A 19,675-nucleotide genomic window follows, 5' to 3' on the forward strand; every position below is an offset into this window, starting at 1 on the left:
TCCCACATAGAACATTGGCTGTCATTTCTTTCATAACGTCAAGAATATACTACACCACCAGCACCTACTTACAACAAATACAGAACCAGGAGCAAGACTACTCATCAAACTCACAAAGAGAGAACCATCACAACAGCACTGAGAACACTACATTGGATAAAAAACAAAGAACACATTTTCTTCAAAACACTCTGCATAAAACACAGAGCAATCCACGGCCAAGGAGTTGAATGCATACAGGGAAAAATGTCCTTCTACAAACCAAAACGAACATTAAGGTCCAGCAACAACATTCACCTCAAGCTCAAACAATACTCAAAGTGTACATTGGAGGGAACAGTGTTCTCCTGCATAGCAGCAAGACTTTGGAACTCGCTCCCAAAGAAAATACGAACAACAGAAGACCACCTAAAGTTCAGAAAATCATTCAAAACATGACTTTTTAACTCACAGTGCTAAATAGGAAACATAATCGAAGGGAACCACCAACACATCACAATAGAAACACTGAAAACAATGGAGACTTGATGAGCCAAAATGGGGCCAGCCAAAGAAATAAAGCATTCTACCGCAAATCAGCACGGAATAAAATAACTCAATATATCAACATAACATTGCACAAAGGACTCGGATGACCCCCCACCAAACCTACTTACTCTGCACACTCATCCTCAAATACTGAACAAATCACACACTTACCTCTGCCCCAGAACAAAAACAAAAACCACTGCAAACTCCAAGAACCCGACCACACCCAACAAGAAACTAAACCTAATGCAAGCAAATCACCCCATACACACTCATACACCAAACATCACATAATGTCTACCCACTAAAAACAAACCAGCACGCGGTGACTGTTTTTGCTGAAATGAAACTACCAACAGCACATCAAAGCTCTCTTTTGCTCTCCCCTCTCAATGCCACTAACTAAACCTTCCCAACCCCCTGAACCTTCCCAACCCCCCTCCTTTTCAGATTTGCCAAAGCACCTGGAGAGCATGAAAATGGCATTGGTGCGTGGTATGAATCAAAATAAGATAACTTATGGTCTTTCCCCTTTATGGAATGGCTTGGCAGGCTGAAGAATGGTGGTCTGGGGGGTTGCCCAGAGTGATAACAGAGGTTAAGAATAATTCTAAACATTACAGCCATCACCTCTTTTATTTTGCAGTGTTATCCATAGCCAGGGCTCTGTGTAAGGAGCAACTTGGGTACCTGACTGGTTTTAAGAGTTGTTAGCCTACCAGGGACCACACTGACTGTGCCAAGGTCACGTGAGCGGGGGAGCCCAAGACTATTCAGCATGGCCTGAGAGCTCTACAGCCTGCCTGGAGGCCTGACTGGGCAGATCCGAGGTGGCAGTGAGTGAGGCCATCTGGGTGAAGGGGACGTAACCTGCATGAAAAAGCCCTTCCGCCCGAACAAGATGGGATGCGTGATGAAGAGTCATCTGCCTCACCACATTGCACTGCCTATGCAGGGCAAGCCACACCAACGAGGATCCTGTGTTGTCTCTGCCCTCCCCGCGGCCAGTCGTGGAGGGTGACAAAAAAGGAACTTCCTGGATCTGCAGCCGCTACATATGAAGTAGCCAGGTGGCAAAGGAGAAGTGTGGTGTGGTGGGATCAGTGGCGACTCTGTCCAGGTAGGCAGGACCCAGTGGGAAATTACACGGGAGGGCCCTCCCGGAGGGCCCTCCCATATGACATGAGCCCCATGGCCCTCCCATATGACAGGAGCCCCATGCAATGAACTGCACCAACAAAGTCACTGCTGCAGAGGAAAATCGGCAACTGGTACCCTCCAATTAAACAAAACACTGCTGCAGAGGAAAGGGACTACAATGCCCACAGTGCAAATAAAGCACCACCACAGAGGAAAACTGGGGCTTTTAACATAAATAGACCCTGTGCACGAGGGATAGGTCAATTCATCTGTGGTACCCACTCCTTGCAGACTGGGAGTTATGGTCAATTTTGATGGATGCTACACTTATGAGATACAAAATGTACTGTAAGTTGACCAGGACAATTGTAGACTATAATGGTTATTAGAGACATAGGTTATTTATTTAGAGCATATTCGGCTGCCAATAGTTGTTTTAACAATATGGGTAATACAATGATTGAATAAGGGATCCATTTGCGGAAGGATGGGAGTTTGGTGGAAAGTACGATTAGGGTTCTGACCTAGGTTCATAAGGGTAGGGGGCTGCCCACAAGGGATGTTATTTAAACCCATCAATACTTGGGGCAACCTGTAAGAAGGAACTATAGAGGCCGGGCCAGGCTAAGCAGAATGTATGGGGTTGGCATGTTGTGCCTTTTAATATTATTAACAAAAATGACAAACCCAGTTACCTGAATGGAATGCCTCATCAGGAGTTGGACATAGTGGGAAAATGTGGTGGTAACGTTATTACTGCTGCATTTATGCACCGGCGGTATAGGCATTTCTTCAGCACAATTACCGCTGCTGGCAATGAATCCAATGGGGAATGTGTATTTATTGCCTTACCACTACACGTAATTTGGCGAAAATTGCAGCTGAGATGCCGCCCAACTTGTGATGAGGCCCTATTTTTTCATGAGGAAATCAGGTGAATGGGTCACCTCCTGTTTGATGATAAATCTTCATAATGCAGATTGCTCAGCACCTCTGGCTGTCCAGCTGGTTTGGGAAGACGGGGTGGTTCCAATGTGTTGCATCATCTGCCTGGGGAAAAGGAATCTGTGCTCTTGCTCAGAGCCAGGGCCATACATAGAAAAGACCAGACCTGGTACAAGGGTTCCAGGTGCTATCCTCTTTCCTCATAATGAACCAGGTACAGAAGTACTGATACAATTGCAGAAGCTTCACCAAACACCACCTGCATTCCTTTCTTCCTTCGTCTCATTTTTGTCTTAGGTTGACTATTGCTTCCCTCCCGCAAAGTCGTTGAAATAGGTTCGGTAAAAGCAATTGCCTGCTCTTAATGTCCTCCCTAGAATGTTCAGGAATGTTTATCTTTCCACATTCTTTATGACAGATATGTGAAGTCGTTTCTCCCCCTCCCTCCCTCTCTTTCTCTCTCTTTCTCTCTCTCTCTCTCTCTCTCTCTCTCTCTCTCTCTCTTTCTCTCGCTCTCTCTCTCTCTCTCTTTCTTTTGTTCTCACCCTCTGTCTCTGACTGGTCGCCACACACAGAATTGGCTCTGCCTGCTATTGGAAGAAAAACTCCTGCTCCTCCTCTCTTATGGTGGAAAGCAGCTATATCGACAGGAGCAGCAGGAAGGATCAGCAGTGCTCATAGCACACCAGAAAGTGGCAACCAATCATAGGACATTTTTAAAGTGGAACCACAGAGCCTGTACGTGATGGGTTGTGTCCTGGAATTTAGGGATCCTCATAAAAAGTCTTGCAAGGTTATGAACATTTTCTTTGCTTAAATTCAAAGTTTGTCACTACCACATAAACTCCCCTTCTTCCACTCCTTCCATCTTGTGATGTATTCCTCCTACCACCTCCTGTGTTCTACCTCCTCCCACCTTTTGAAGTTTTCCTTTGCCACCTCTTGTCTCCAACCAACCACTTTCTGATGTTTTCCACCTACTATCTTCTTTGGTCTTCAACTTGCAACATTTTGATGTTTTCCGCCTAAACTCTCTTGTTGACCTCCTGCTGCCCCCCTGGGGGGGTTTTGCGCTTACCACTTTTTGATGTATCTTTCCCACCAACTGTTGATATTTTCTTCCTGTCGCCTCATTTTGTCTTCCTCCTCCCACTCCTCTGGTCTCTCTCTTGTTAATTTCTTTGTTTTCCCTCCTACCATGTTTGACATCACACTCCTGTCAACTTCTACGCTTTTCCTCTTACCACCTCCTGCTCTCTAGTTCCAACATCTTGTCTCCAATCACCTCGGCTGTTTCCTTTCTCAACTTTAACTCCTTCCACATACTATTTCTTAAATCACAATTGCAATCCCATCAACTGCTGCAAGCCTCTCTAGGCACATCCCTTTTGTACGTCAGTCAGACCTCCATCACACCAGTACAGGCTCTAGAGCCTGCACATCAGTATTCTTGGATTTGCGGCTTGGTGAATGGTTTGACTGATGTTGTTTTGCCTCCTACGTTGTAGTGTGCTTTCTCTCATTTTCCAGGTGATGAGAAGCCAGTCCACCATCTTGGATTGTCTGTCTCTGATAGTGGGGGCATGCATGCAGTTGACACTAACTGAGCCATTACTACAAAGGGTGCTGCCGTAAGTGGTTACAGTGTTTCTGTCTTTCATTCATAATTGTTGATGAGATCCAGACATACATCCCACTGGATCTATGTTATGGAGGGTGCAAATTGTCGAAGAGAAGCTACAAATCTCCTAACCAGGCCCTTACAATGCCAGTAACAGTTATGTGTGGCATGTGGCTGCATTCTGACTTGTGGTGGGTCTCAGGAGAGGTTCACATGGGGATCCTCCCCATACTGCCCACATCCATCAAACAGTAGCTTAAGTAGTTGCTCCACCCTCTTCATCACCCCCACTAGGAGTTCCACAACAAGGCAGGTTGATTTGTCACATATCTGCCTCTATTGCAGTTTCCCAATTTATGATGGGTTGGAGTGTGGGTAGTGGTTTCCCCTGGAGGCTAGGATCCTTATGCTTCAAGAACGTCCGAGGGTCACTCCATTACCTGTTCAGGGATCCCAAACAGACAATCATGACTTTGCTCCAGTTTGTAGACTTTCACTTGTGATTTGATGAACCAGGAGGGAATTTTGGTAGGTCCGCTGCCAGGGTCATCTCTTTTAGTAATCCTGGGAGGGCATTAATTTCTGTCTCTGATGATTTGTGGTTGTTGGAGAATCATAGTCAGTCCTTCACATGCACTTCTCTATCCCTGTCCACGCACATTTACCTGTTCCGAGAGCACCATTTCTGAATAGACGGTGGTTTGACAGCTTCCAAAATCCACAGTAGTTAAAAACTGTCCTGACTGTACAGGGAAGGCACCGTTGGCATAGAAAATCATGTTGCGTTCCAAAAGTGCCATCATTACTCAGAATTAAAATAAGTCCACAGGGTGAACCCTTCAAGTTGACCAATGCCTGTATGTGAATCATACTGCAGACAGGCATCATTAACCTCAGTTCAGTCCACTTTTTTCGACCAATGTGTATTTACTTATTGATTTAATCTGGTGTTTTCTTTTTGATTGCACACAGCTTAAAACAGTATTGCACAGTGATCAGTTGAGTCTGTATACACAAACAATGCTGCAGGGTCTCAGGCGTGGTTAGCCCTGCTAAACGCAACAAATGCTGCAACAGCCTGACATTCCATTTCTCCACCAAATATTTTGAGACCTGTAAATTTGGGTCACAGTAACATACCAAGTAATTACTGGCCAAATAATGGTTCTAGTCTGAGTATTGCACCCAAATAGAAACTCCCGTAGCTTAACGCCACCGCACAAGACAAGAACAATGAATACATTGCATGATAGAAATGTGAGGATTCAGTCATTTAACAAGATCTTCGTCCTTTCAGCAAGCGACTGTACGGCAATCTCTTCAATATATCTCTGTTTTTATCTTTTCCTCCTGCTCTCCGGTGCTCTGGCTAACCTGGAAGTTACTAATTCACACCATTAATGCGACTCCCCCTCCATTGCAGGCCACGCTGGACGAGGGGCCTCCTTAATGACTGCTTAACAGCCGTTTCAGTTCCCCCTCCAATTAATTCTTGATTCTAGGGCATTTTAATTGTAAGCAACTTGCTGTGGGAGGCACGCATGTTCAACATCACGGCCTCTTTAAAATTGAACACTAGCCGGCCATGGAGCTCGCTTTGCGGTTCAGGCAGGGTTCGGACATGCATTTAATGAGATAACAGTAAGGGTTTGGGTAGCAGAAGGGGTTGTATCTGCTTACACACAGTAGAATACACTCCAATCAAGCAATAATTCAAATTATTTAATTTTTTTAATTTGATTTATTAGGTGAAATGGTTTATAGCAAACCATACACCTACTTAAAAAAAATATTTAATCAATTCAGCATACATATGATATGATATAATAGAAATATCATAACATTGATAAATACGCTAATTCCATCGTTTCCACAGTCTTCTGGATGAGATAACATCATTTAACTAGTTACACCTAATAAACTCCTAGGAATATACAGCTCCTGACGCCACTCATCTGATTCCCATGCATCAGTCTTCTCCTAAAACTTCTTGTTTGTAGAATCTCATATCATGTATAAATGCACCAAAGGGTTCCTTTCTTAAATGATGCAACGGTTCACACATCATGAATAAGAGTTTCAAGGTATCACTCTGGTTTTCTTTTTTTACAGATTCTACACATTCTCAGAACCCTCAGAGCTTTCTCCCAAGATACTTTAACTTCCTTTGTTTGCAATTTGTTGAATCTAAAAAGCATACACGTGTTTACTTTCTCCTTAAAGGGAAATTGAATACAATATTTCTGTAAATGTTTATATATAGGAAAAACGTGTAAGTATTCATACAGGGAGAACTCCCCAATTGTATCCAAGTAACTCAGCTCCCTATTCCAAAGGTCTATCTGTTTGTAATGTACCTCGCAAAGATCCTACAATTCCCCCATGTCAGATCATTGACTACAAATGTGTGTAGCAGGTCACGATTTCCATTACAGAAAACAGTCAAAGTTGCATGCTTCCCCCCTTGTAATTTTTTTCAGAATACCATAGATACAAACATCATCAACAGAGTATATTATTTGTGCATATTGCATCAGTCTCTGTTTATGGACAACGCCTCTCAAGGAGCACAACACCAGCTCACTTCGAATTTCTTGTACTGGTGTGCTTTGAGGAAGTCCACAAAGGTACCATACTATGTAACCCTCCAACTTTGCGAGCATCTTCCAATTGGCGTGCATTTGAATATCCATCCCATACTCCATTTACAGAATTATGTTCGCTTAATGCAATTCCCAAAGTAATTCAAATTAAATTGTAAGGAATGTCTGCGTTAAGCTGTAAAGTGATACTTCGTACAACTGATCATAATAATATTATTATTATTATTATTATTATTATTATTATTATTATTTGCACTATTATTATTGATGCTAATATTATTTTGTTTTAATTGCTGGTTATTTTAGGTCAGAACAGATCGAATTAAAGAACACGTATTGCAAAGATTTGATCCCAGCTCCCATGGTTGTTTGCTTTTTAAAGTAAAGTGTTCAAACATCTACAGCACAAATGCTGTTCACATGCAGCTTTGGCTCAGCACAGTATGTCACTGTGGACTTGGCACTATGTTGGGTATGGCACTGATTGCTTACCCTTCAGTGTAATAGATCATGTGACATGTGGGTTATGGCTGAAAGCGTGATCATTGGAAGTACAGTTTGTGTGTATGTAGTTAAAATAAAGTGGAGAGAAGCAATTAGTTTGCTTTTGAGCATATCGACAATGAGGGGACAGTAAATATGTTGGAAGCTGCTCAATGAGATGCATGATATCATATTGGATCAAATGGATCATCACATGTCAGGTGACATTTCACATGTTGATGAACAGCACTGTATTTACTGAATATGCATCTACACTCTTCAGGCATATATGAATGTTTCATATCATCCATATTTAAAGCACACAGGGCCTCCTCATTAGTTGGGTGGTAGCCCTTAAATGGATCAGTAACTGGGTTACCGATGAATTTAAGGGCCCGCCCAATCATGAGTATGGCGTGTTTACCTCCAGCTCAGAGCTGGGGGTAAACTAGCTAGAAAAATGCTGATAGTTGGTGCAAATACCCTGTGGTAATACTGCCAGCGGTAACTGGACCCAATGGGGAATACCGTTTAATGCCTAACCCATGATCTGGTGGTAATACCGCCAAATGGGTAGGCAGTAACGCAAACAATGTTGGGCGGTATCCCAGTCAGGATACCTACCAACATGTGATGAGGCCCAAACATGGCAGACACATTCAGATTTTCGGTGCAATTACTGTGTGGTAATATCTCTGGCGGTAATTGGACCAAAAATTCCCTGTTGGGTCCAATGGACCCAATGGAGAGTGGGGAATGATGTTTACTGCCAAACCCGTGATCCAGCGGTAATACCGCCAAACAGGTAGGCAGTAACGCAAATAAAGGTGAGCGTTATCCCAGTCAGGGTACCACCCAACTCGTGATGAGGTCCACAGTCTTGACACTAAAGTCTGACATAACCATGTATTCAATAATTGTGTACTAAAATGCCCAATCCAATAACATTTAATTACTACATGTAACTTGAGACTGCATACGCTCTCTGCAGATCCTTGAACATGTACATCAATGTATGCATCCTTTTACCACCCATAATTGGTCAAAGACATGTCGTGCAGTAGCATTTAGTGTACATCTGCGATTACCCCCATTATGTACCTTTCTCATTCTTCTCAGGAATGACCTCTGCATACACTTGAACAAGCTGAGCTCTCCAATGATATATCTGATGCATAGTATCCTCCGAAAAGGGTCCCTGGCTAGTCCTCTTAATACAATTGGCCGACAGACTAAAACTCTCTGCAGATCTTAATGATGTACGTCTATTGCATCTTTCCTTGCTTAAGTTAGACTCACCTGATCTGGGATCTGAATGGGAAGCTTAGTAAGATATCCACCTTTCCATGAGCTCTGCAAGTATATTTTTTTCAGGGAGTGTGTGGCACATTCTGAACAATCCAACAAGAAACATTGTCATGAACTCAACCAGTGGAATGCTTGGCAGCACATGTAGGATGGAATCAAGCAGGAAAGTCTCTGTTGTATCATCCATAGACTTGAGCCCTCACAGATTGGGTGGGTTTGATGCACACTGCGCCTCAACAGAGTTGATCCTCTGTACCCAGAATTCAGTCAAATGCTGGTCATGGTGAGGTGTTCCATAAAAACAATGAAATGAACAGGCTATTTGTGAGGTGCTGGTCACGATAGTTAAAGACCATTTTAAGGTTGAAACACCTTCCAGTTTATGACAATGATGAATAATTTGTGATGGCTTTCAGGCAATGACACGGATGGTTTTCAGTTAATGACAATGATGTATAATTTCTTACCCGTTTGCGAATTAACAAAGGTGTGGAGCATAATTCATGCTGTTGAATAATCCTAGCTCCATTCCACAATTTGATGGTTTGATCTGCTCAATAATTTTGGTTTGAAATTGTGCCAAACCAAAAAGTTAAACCTTTGCATATATTGGACATGCGCATGGATATCGATGTATAGGGTCAGGCAGTGAGTGGGCTTTGTCTTTCATATGTCTGTTCAAGCAGCAGTCCATAGAGTCATTTCCCCATGCGCAGCAGAAACTAGCTTTCCCAGCTCATCTTAATTGCCTTTTGCAAATAGGCCGCAGCACTGCCTCACCTTATTACACAGGCTGTCCTCAGTGCAAATTTCACCAAAATGGCAATTTTCGTAATATGGTATTCATAGTTCCTTTCATAGTTTAGTTTCTTACTGGGTGCTATTGAGGCATGACTTGGTTCAAGCTCATCTAAGAGGGTATCAGTGCAGTACATGATGAGTGACAAATAATGTGTATACAGGATGAGATTAAACATTGCAAAAAGACATATGTTATGTTATGTTCTGTAATGTTGATTTATACCACACACCACCACCACCCAAGAGCAGTCTCCAGGCCACATGGCTCTGCAAGAGAGGAGGGCTGGTTGTGTTAGTGGCGATAGGATAATAGGATAGGTTCAGAACTAGGATGAACTGCCGCTGTCTTGCATGTGGGAGTTGGTTTGGGAGGCTCCATATGTGTAGGGTTGTGTTTGTGTTGTGTTGGTTTGTGTGTTCCTTAGTCTGTTTCTTTTCATCTGCAATGTTATTGCTGATTATTTCCCATTGCAGTTGTCATTGGGCTTCATTACGGGTCCGGCGGTAACCCTGCCAGAGCTACTGGCGGGTTGCCGCTGGACACATAACAATTTACCTGCGCCTGACTTCCTGGAGCCACCAGGCTATTACAAGTCCGCAGGCCGGGCAGTCAGGCACTGGTACATTTGTTAATCCCCATTCACCTAAAGTACTATCGGACTCTATGGAAGTGGGGGACACGGGAGCACCAGCACCATTAACAACGGTGCCGGTGCACCCATGACAAGTCTGACGACTGTGGCCGCGGGGCCCGGCAGGGTCAGACCTGTCGGGCACAGTGGCTCCGGCAGGCAGACTTTTTGTTTGCCAGTCTGGAAACAAGGGTGCAGGTGAGCTTACCGGCACCCTTGTTTCCAGACCGGCAAACATGTAATGAGGCCCATTGTCTGTTGAAAAACCAAGCTTTGCGTAATTTCCTAAAGACGATGTGGTCTTCTGTGGTTCTAATTCATTTGAGCATGGTGTTGTAAAAATTAGCAATTAGACATCAGAATGCTGTTGCTCCGAATTAATTTTTTTCATACTGTTTTGTTTCTATTCATAGGACGTTGCTTGATCTTAGGTTCCTTCTTGGCTGATAGCGGCTGAGAAACTTTGCTCCTTGTCTGTGTAAGGCTTTGTGGATGATGAAGAGTGCTTTGAATTATTTAATGCATATTTTTGCTGGTAGCCAGTGTAGGATTTTCAGAGCTGGAGTGATGTGGTATCTTCTGTTTAGTCTTAGTAGAATCCTTGCTGTGGTATTCTGAACCCTTTGGAGATTCTTGGTGAGTCTGTCCAGGGTTCCTAGGTAGAGGCTGTTGCATAGTGAAGTCAATTCTTGAAAGTATCAGGGATATGACTAAGGGTTCTGTGAGGAAAGGAGAGGTATAGGAGTAATCCTAATCCTCTGAGTAGTGGTATATAAAATGTATTGTTAACATTCATGGCATCCAGCACATACATGAGGCTGTTCCTGCCTTGATGCTTGTCAGGTTTTCAGTGTGTAATAAAACCATATAATAATAATAATAATAATAATAATAGTAATAATAATAATAATAATAATAATAATAATAATAATAATAATAATAATAATAATAATAATAACAACATCCTGTTAACGATGGAGCCATACTAGGTGTTCTCATCTGTGGAGTGGTGCATCTGAATGCTATAGCCATAGGGTCTGATTCATGGAACAAGTGTGCGCCGAAAATTGTGGAAGGCCATGTGCGTATTTTCCCCGGGATGTGCACCAAAACCAGGGGTGTCACACACGGGCGCACACGTCACTGCAACGTCCCGAACGCTGTGCGCGACACGCACAGCGAAAGCGCACAATGTGTAGCGCACACATCAAAAAGGGGGCGGAACACGCGAAATGGGGAACAACGTGTGAAAAAGAAGGCGTAACTGGGGGAGTAGTGCTGGGAAATACACTGAACGCCCACACGCGCGCGAACAACAAATATGTATGGAATCGAAAATGGAAAACCCGCGCACGCCAAAAGACATGCACAGGCCTAAACAAGTCAGCCACACGAAGGCAGGCGGAAGCGTCACCGTGCAGTATAAAAGTGCACGCAAGCAACAAACACGTATATACAGCTACGATGAATGTCCCATTTCTCACAGCACTGATCGCGGGACACTGCAGGAGGAGGAGAATAGCCAGGCCCCACATTTTTTTGCAAAGGATGCCTGATGACGGGGTCTATGGCAGGTATAAGTTTCCACCTCATATCATCCTAGACCTTGTCACGGAGTGGGAGGATGACCTCACATCACCCACATCACCCACCCTGTGCTCCCAAGCACTGAGCCCCTTGGAGAAGGTGCTCAATGTCCTGCATTTTTTTAACACTGGGTCATTTCAGCGGGCAACTGCCATAGTTGGGGGTGTCTCACAGGCCACGCAGTCACGCTGCCTACACCAGGTGTTGGCAATCATGACTGCACACCCCTCAGTCCACAGGCACATATACATGTATTTTTTTTTTACCATAGTAATGGTTTGCTTGTTTTTTACTTTGGATTTGGTTTTATGGACGGACGCTTTGGAGCCATTTTACTTTGGATTTTATTGATTTCAGCATTCATGTTTTTTCCTTTATTTGGACATCTAGACTTTTGTTTATTATTTATTTTCTTGTGTGATTTCGTTTCATTCATTCAGTTTTGTATAGAATACTTTTTTATTTTTAAATTAATTTGTGGGGTCTTCTCTCATTGGTTTCGTGCATGTCACAATGTGGGTTTTCTCAGTCAAGTGTCGCCATTGTGTGGGTCTGACGGACATGTGTTCATGGGCATACTGTTTATTTGGGATCTATCATGACATGGGGATTTCAATGTGGAGTGGATGGAATGCTTGGTTGGGTGTTTGGACTGGGGTGGCGTGAGGTGGGATTTGGGTGGCCATAAGGGCCATGGGTCTGGATTGTGATGACGTGTTGGGTGGAGGACATGAGTTGGTGCCTGCTGGCAGATGCCCTTACTGGGGGTGGGGTGGGGGACATGAGTTGGGGCCTGCTGGCAGGTGCCCTCACTGGGGGTGGGGTAGGTGTTATGAGTCGGGGCCTGCTGGCAGGTGCCCGTCACTGGGGGTGGGGTTGGGGGACATGTGTCGGGGCTCCCAAGTGCATGGTGCCATTTGGCCTGCCTGCGGGTCATTGACTGGGGTGATGGGCTGCCTGCGGGGCATGCCCAGGGGTGATGGGCTGCCTGCAGGGCATGTCCAGGTGTGTAGGGTGGTCCCCTGTGGTGTGGGCTGCCTGCAGGGCATGGGGAGGGGCACACCCAGGAGGGCCCACACTGCGAAATCACGTGTATTACTCCCCATGCACCCCGGAATACGCGTACTCTGCTCGCGCCAGGCCAATCGCATGTAGAAATCCTCGTGCACCCCCTGAATACGCATACCCCACTTGCGCTAGGCCAATCGTGCATAGAAATCCACCCGCACCCCCAGAATATGCGTACCCCGCTCGCACCAGACCAATCGCATGTAGAAATCCACGCACACCCCCAGAATACGCATATCCCACTCACGCCAGGCCAATTGATTGTAGAAATCCACACGCACCCCCAGAATATGGGTACCCCGCTCATGCCAGGCCAGTCACATGTAGAAATCCACGTGCACACCCGTAATACATGCATGCAGCCCGTCTACCCTCCCCATGGGCCGCAGGCAGCCCATCACCACTGGGCATGTCCCGCAGGCAGACCATCACCCCTGGGCATGCCCTGCAGGCAGCCCATCCACCCTCCCCATGGCCCGCAGGCAGCCCATCACCCCTGGGCATGCCCCGCAGGCAGCCCATCAACCCTGTGCAAGCCCCACAGGCAGCCCATTCACCTTCCCCATGGCCCGCAGGCAGTCCATCACCCCTGGGCATGCCCCTCAGGCAGCCCATCCACCCTCCCCATGACCCGCAGGCAGTCCATCACCCCTGGGCATGCCCCGCAGGCAGCCTATCCACCCGCCCCATGGCCCACAGGCAGCCCATCACCCCTGGTCATGCCTCCCAGGCAACCCATCACCCCTGAGCATGCCCCGCAGGTAGCCCATCACCCTGGGCATGACTCGCAGGCAGCCCACCCACCCTCGCCATGGCCCGCAGGCTGCCCATCACCACTGGGCACGCCCCGCAGGCAGCCCATATCCCCTGGGCATGCCCCGCAGGCAGCCCATCACCCCTAGGCATGCCCCTAAGGCAGCCATCCACCCTGCCCATGGCCCGCAGGCAGCCCAGCACCACTGGGCATGCCCCGCAGGCAGCCCATCACCCCTGAGCATACGCCGCACGCAGCCCATCACCCTTGGCCATGCCCCACAGGCAGCCCACACCACAGGGGGGACTTTTTCCACGCAATTTACCTGGCGCGAGCAGGGTACACGTATTCCGAGGGATGCGCAGGGAGTTTTACATGCGATTTCGCTAGCGTGAGCGGGGTGCGTGTATTCAGAGCGTGCGTAGGGAGTTTCACACGCGATTTCGCTAGCGTGAGCGGGGTACGTGTATTCAGAGCGTGCGTAGGGAGTTTCACACGCAATTTTGCTGGCACGAACAGTGTACGCGTATTTGGAGGGACGCGCGGGGAGTTTTACATGTGATTTCACTGGCGCAGGTAGGGTACGCGTATTACAAGTGGTGCATGGGGAGTTTTACAAGCGATTCTGCTGGCGCGAGTGGGCTATGTGTATTCGGAGGGGTGCTTGGGGAGTTTTAGACACAATTAGATTCTTGCATGTGGGCTGTGTGGCGTATTTAGCGCGTTTCCATTGTTGGGGAGCTGTATGCTGGTCCACTGGCCTTTGCGCCATGTAGGGGATTTGTGCGGATGTTTTTGTCGCACGGGGCAGGTTGGGGGCATAATTGGCACTGCTGCAGGGTCGCTGCGCCACTCTGTGCCACGGCTGGTTATGGATGTAAGTATCCATTAATACGCTGTGCGCAAAAATGGGTTTTGGCGCACGTGGCTGGCGCAGACTGGTGCACGCGCACTCTGTGCACCAGCCGCGTTTGCCACTTCTGCGCTAAATTCTATTAATTACCCCCATAATGTCCTAAGAATTGACAGTGCCATTTATATATATTATTATCTCTCAGTGAAGGCAGTAGCCTTGCTGCTTGCATGCAATCTTGGGACCCAGGAACTGCCACCATAGAACTAAACCACCCAAGACCAATATATAAAATGCAAGATTAGCATTTAGATCTCATTTGTGGTTGCCACAATAGGTACCTTCCATCCTCAGGCAAATAGAGATGTCCGAAAGATGGTTACTACATTAAAACCTCCCCAGACTGCCACTATGGTGAAAAAATCATGATTGCTCATCCTGCTGATCTTATCCTGCCAAGGATACATTGAAAGATAATGTCAACACCTAAGGCTGCAAAGAAAGACTGAAATGGGGTGCTGCTGATGGCTGCCACTAAAGGAAGTTGGACCCTCCATCTTCTTAGACGCCTGGCACTGAGCCTCCTCTCAATTTATGGGCGAGCTATCAGCCCTGAAATCTTCATGCCTCATAGACAAATATCATGACCCAACTCAGGGAAGATGTCAATCCCACCCCAGCTAGAATGGACAAGTATAACATGCAATCTGAGGCCATAGAAAGCATGAACATGGGTTGTGAGTTGGAGACCTCCAAAATCCATACGTTTGAAGACAAGATTGTTATTTATTGGTTAGAAGGTTGAGAACATTGTCACTAGAACTAGACACGGTAATATCCAAATGTATGGTGTATCAGAGAGTAAAGTAGTGGAAGGTACTACATTCTTGCAATACTTTATGCTCCTGCTAATGTCCCTCATCTTGACCTAACAACTGGATATCCAATTTGCCCATCAATTGGACTAGCAGAAGGCTAAAATTGGCAATAAAAAGCCCAGAGGAATTATTATCTATCTTATGTTCTATACACAAATACAGGACATACTAAAAGCAGCTAGACAAAGGGTTCTCTGAACTGGCATGGAACCAAAAACCTTTTCAATCAAGACTATGCCAGTGACACAGTAGAAAAAGAAAGAGTCTCTTTGCCATGTGCCCCATACTAAAGTCCATAGATACTAAGTAAGGGCTAATGATCCCAACTTGTATGAGGATAACATCCAAAGATTCAGTGAATGGCTTTGGGGAGACAGATAGCCTGTAAGAATTAATGAATATTTTGACTTGAAATTAAATAGCCACCGCCCTAGACTGACATAACATGCCCCTCCAATGGAACAGGATCATGAGTGAGTTGAAGCCCCAAGATGTACACGGAAGGCATACACACCAAGTAACCAGTTACAGTAGACTCTTGTTTATGATGAGAACAGAATCTGTTAAGAAGTAAAGGCGTAACTTACTGCTGCCGATAGCAGGTCAGTGGCTCTCACACCCCTGTTTGAGCTTCCATGCATAGATTTGGAGAATTGCACTCCTTTCTTTGCCTCAAGATTTACCTTCCTGTTTTGTTCTTGGGGCAGCATTATCATCCATGCTGTTAGGAAATGTAGATCTCTTCTTTTCTAGCCAGGACTATGTCTAGCCTATGTTGGATGTGTACTGCAATTTTCTAATTACATAAATGAAACATGTCTTCTTACATATGTTGCTTAAATCTGACGGTTCAACCTGTATTTTTCGCACAATTAAATGGCCCTCATTAAACAAATATCATGAAATGTACAGGGGATATCCAACACCAGTTAAGCACACTTAAGTCCTGTCAATAAAGAAAAGGGTGAAATAGTGTAGAGTGATGTCACAAGGGTCATACTTCCATCTCAAGGAACCTCTCAAATTACAGGTGGACTGGTTCTTTTCACATATTCGTGCTCTGGCACTGGAGTGAAATAAAGGTGTTCCAATATGTAGATCCCTTGATCAAAGCTATTACACACTGGAGCAGTTCAGGAAGGCAGATAGCTCTTGTGCAGATTAAAATTCACACACAGACAAAGATGCTTTTTAATGTGTATGCCCCCAAAGTGGATGAGCACATATAGACAGAAAGTCACCACCATGGTTTGGAACATTTAAAAACTAAGAACTCCAACAGACAAAGGTCTTCACTTTGAACATGAACATGAGCAACATCTGAGAACACTGCACCATAAAACTATACTGCTCCAACCCATCCTGCACACACTGATGCACTAACTGCATTCCAGTCAGAAAAATCTTAATGGCAAATTTAGTTGAAACAGATAAGGGTACCAATACTATTTCGGATCACAAAATTACCTCGATGGGTTTGAACTTTGGTTTGACTCCAGTGATGTTTCGTGCATGGAGAACGGTTGTCACAATGTTAACAGGCAACAATATCGAAGATTCAAACCTGGAAAATCGTGCTTGTATTTTCCGACACAATTGCCATGAGATTACCATGCCACAGTTGATTTGGGTTAGCTAAAAAGCTTCCCTCAGAGGGATGTTGACTTCTCAAAGGGCCTACTCTAAGGAGGAAAAAGGAATTATATATCATTGCTAGAATCAGCTATTAAGTTGCAGGAGAAGGTGCATACAGCTACTGGTTATCTACTTGCCATAGCAAAACTTCACAAGAGTAAGTGTGACCTTAATGCATTCTTGATAATCCAGATTACCATGTCCATCATAAATAAATGCCGCTGAATATCATCTGGGGTGTAATAAGTGGGGAGGGTATCTATAGGTGTATCTAAAACCTAGATAAGAGTAGTAGCTACAGCTGAGAGCAAAGATACAATACTCACCACCGAAACTGATATTATCTCTGCCTTTGCTTCCTATGTAGATCCCTCTACTGGTCTGAGGTGACCCCCCCCCCCACTGAGATACAAATGCATGCTCTCCTAGATACACTAACCACCTATAGGAATAAAAAGTGCCCAGGCCCAGCTCCCACATTTGATAAAGCTTCCCTGTCCATGCTAATTCTACAGCAAGTGCAGTTATTTAACTTTGAATAATTGTTTATTTTATTCTGCTTCAATTTGTAATGTTTCATTTGAGGCTACACAATAGGTGATTGCTTCTCAGAAGCAGGAATAAGTATTTTTCACACTTTAGACAAATTTACCACACAAGTAAATGAACTGCTGCCCACTCCTACTCATGTACTTTAAATTATAATCCTCATCACAGAAGACCATGTTGTTTTCTTTGGGGGATGTTTGGCCACAGATAACACCTGGTTGCTTTGGAACCTCATGCATTGGGCACACCGTACAGTAGAACTGATGGTTGATGTAGAATTGACAAACAAGAGTCCTTTGATTGGGTTGAGCGGACATAACTGTTCAAGACACTTCCATGGTAAAGGTTTGGACTATATATTATAAATATGATAAAAACTCTGCTTGCCATGCACTCACCCACCCTGGCTATCATTGGCACTGTGTATAAGGCCGGTCCCCATTCATTATACCCTAGCGCTTCAACCAATACTAATGGGAATCTGGAAAGAGTCCCTAGGTAAATGTATTTCAATTGATTGTGATACAATAAAAGTCTCTGCATATGCAGATGGTATGCTGGAATTTAGAACAGACCGTACTTCATTTATTCCTATCCCTATGTCAGAAATTACCAAATGTCGCTACATTTCGGGGTACAAAGTAAACCAGGACAAGACTGAGGTCCTCCCATCAAATAATTCAGGCCTGGATACTAGATGTACTGACCTTAACCTTACCTGGAGGACAGCTGGAATTCTCTAGCTTGGTGTCAAACTTGTCCCTAAGTTAAAGCAAACCATGCAGCTAAATAAGGCAATATCTCAGGTGAGCAGCAAAGACTCATCCACAAATCGTCCTTGAACCTCCTCTCTTGCTGGGGAAAGACCCCATCACTCAAAATGGTTCAAGTTCCCAAGGTAGTTCACTACTTGCCACAAATAAAAGTATATCTGCCAAATGCATTTTAGAAAAGGATCAATACAATTCTTTTTTAGAGTTTCTTTTGGTGGGAAAACAGCTGCATATTGAATTAGAAATCCTTCATGAGAAATATGAAAGCTGGAGATGTGGCCTAGCATCACTTTCAAATGGCTTTCACTCTAAGGTGGATGTCCAAATGGTTGAAATTTGGTGAGCTATATGACTCCCCCCATGTTTGGTTGAAAGTGAAACAAGTCCAAACTGAGCATCTACCACTTGAAGTGTTGTTGTACACTTATGAACTGTGAAAGCATCATGAAGCAAGACACAGACAACAGATTCAAAGTTCAAAATAAAATACTTAATTAAATTAAATGTCAGGATGATAGAAGGCCTAAAATGACCTAGGCTAAGGTGGGATTTCCCTACCTGAACAAAAATAAGAAAACTCTGAGAAAATTAGTTCACCTGATAAGTCTGTCTGTGTCCACAACCTTGCCTTGCCCTCACAACTAAAGCTATCCAATGTGCAGGGATGTCAGCTCCTCCCCTGTCCCAAGTTCAATACATTTCCACAAAAGTCTAGAAATTACCTTTCTTGTGTTCAAGTTAATACAGTTCCACACAATCTTCTGGGTTCCCTTCCCCATGTTCCAAGCAACACAGTCAAAAAGAAAGAGGGACTTGAGACAGTACGTGCCGCTCCTCAAGTCTCAGGGTTCCCTTACCCAAGACTTTAACTAAGCCACGTGTACTTGTTTTAATCTTTTCAAAAAGTTTAACATAACTCAAGGTCATCCTGATCCTCCTTCTGGATTGCATCACCAGTTCACTTGCAGTGATTCTCCTTGGTTTAATTCACAATGTCTTTGGTTCTCACAATTCAGGGCTCACTGATCTAGGCGCAGGTGTCAGACTACACGGTTCACCCACGATTCACCCACCACAGGTCATGCAACCACGATCCCTAGGCTTTTCAGCCCACACAGGTTTTTCTATACTTGTCTCTGTGTATAGAATCATATTCCCATAGTTATCTACGGCAGCGAGCTATCATGCGGTATCTATCACCAACTTATTTACGTTTGGTGAGCTATGTCCAGAGCCTCTCTTTCTGCCGACTCATAGACCTCCGGCAGACTATAACACACACAGTTAGTTATAATTGCTCATACTGAATGACATTGTGCACACAGCTGCAGCCAATTCCTATTTTTAGCTACCTTAAAAATGACAATTGCACTGTCTAAACATCTCCCCACATCATCAGTACTGTATTGGTAAATGCACAAATGAAAGAGAAAATAAAACACACCACCCGTCTGCTTTCAGATATTTTTGTATATTATAAAAGTTGCATTTAAATACGATCTCACTCTTTTTACAGA

The sequence above is a fragment of the Ambystoma mexicanum genome, chromosome 1p (assembly GCF_040938575.1).
Source record: "Ambystoma mexicanum isolate Mex_15411 chromosome 1p, UKY_AmexF1_1, whole genome shotgun sequence".
NCBI lineage: Eukaryota > Metazoa > Chordata > Amphibia > Caudata > Ambystomatidae > Ambystoma > Ambystoma mexicanum.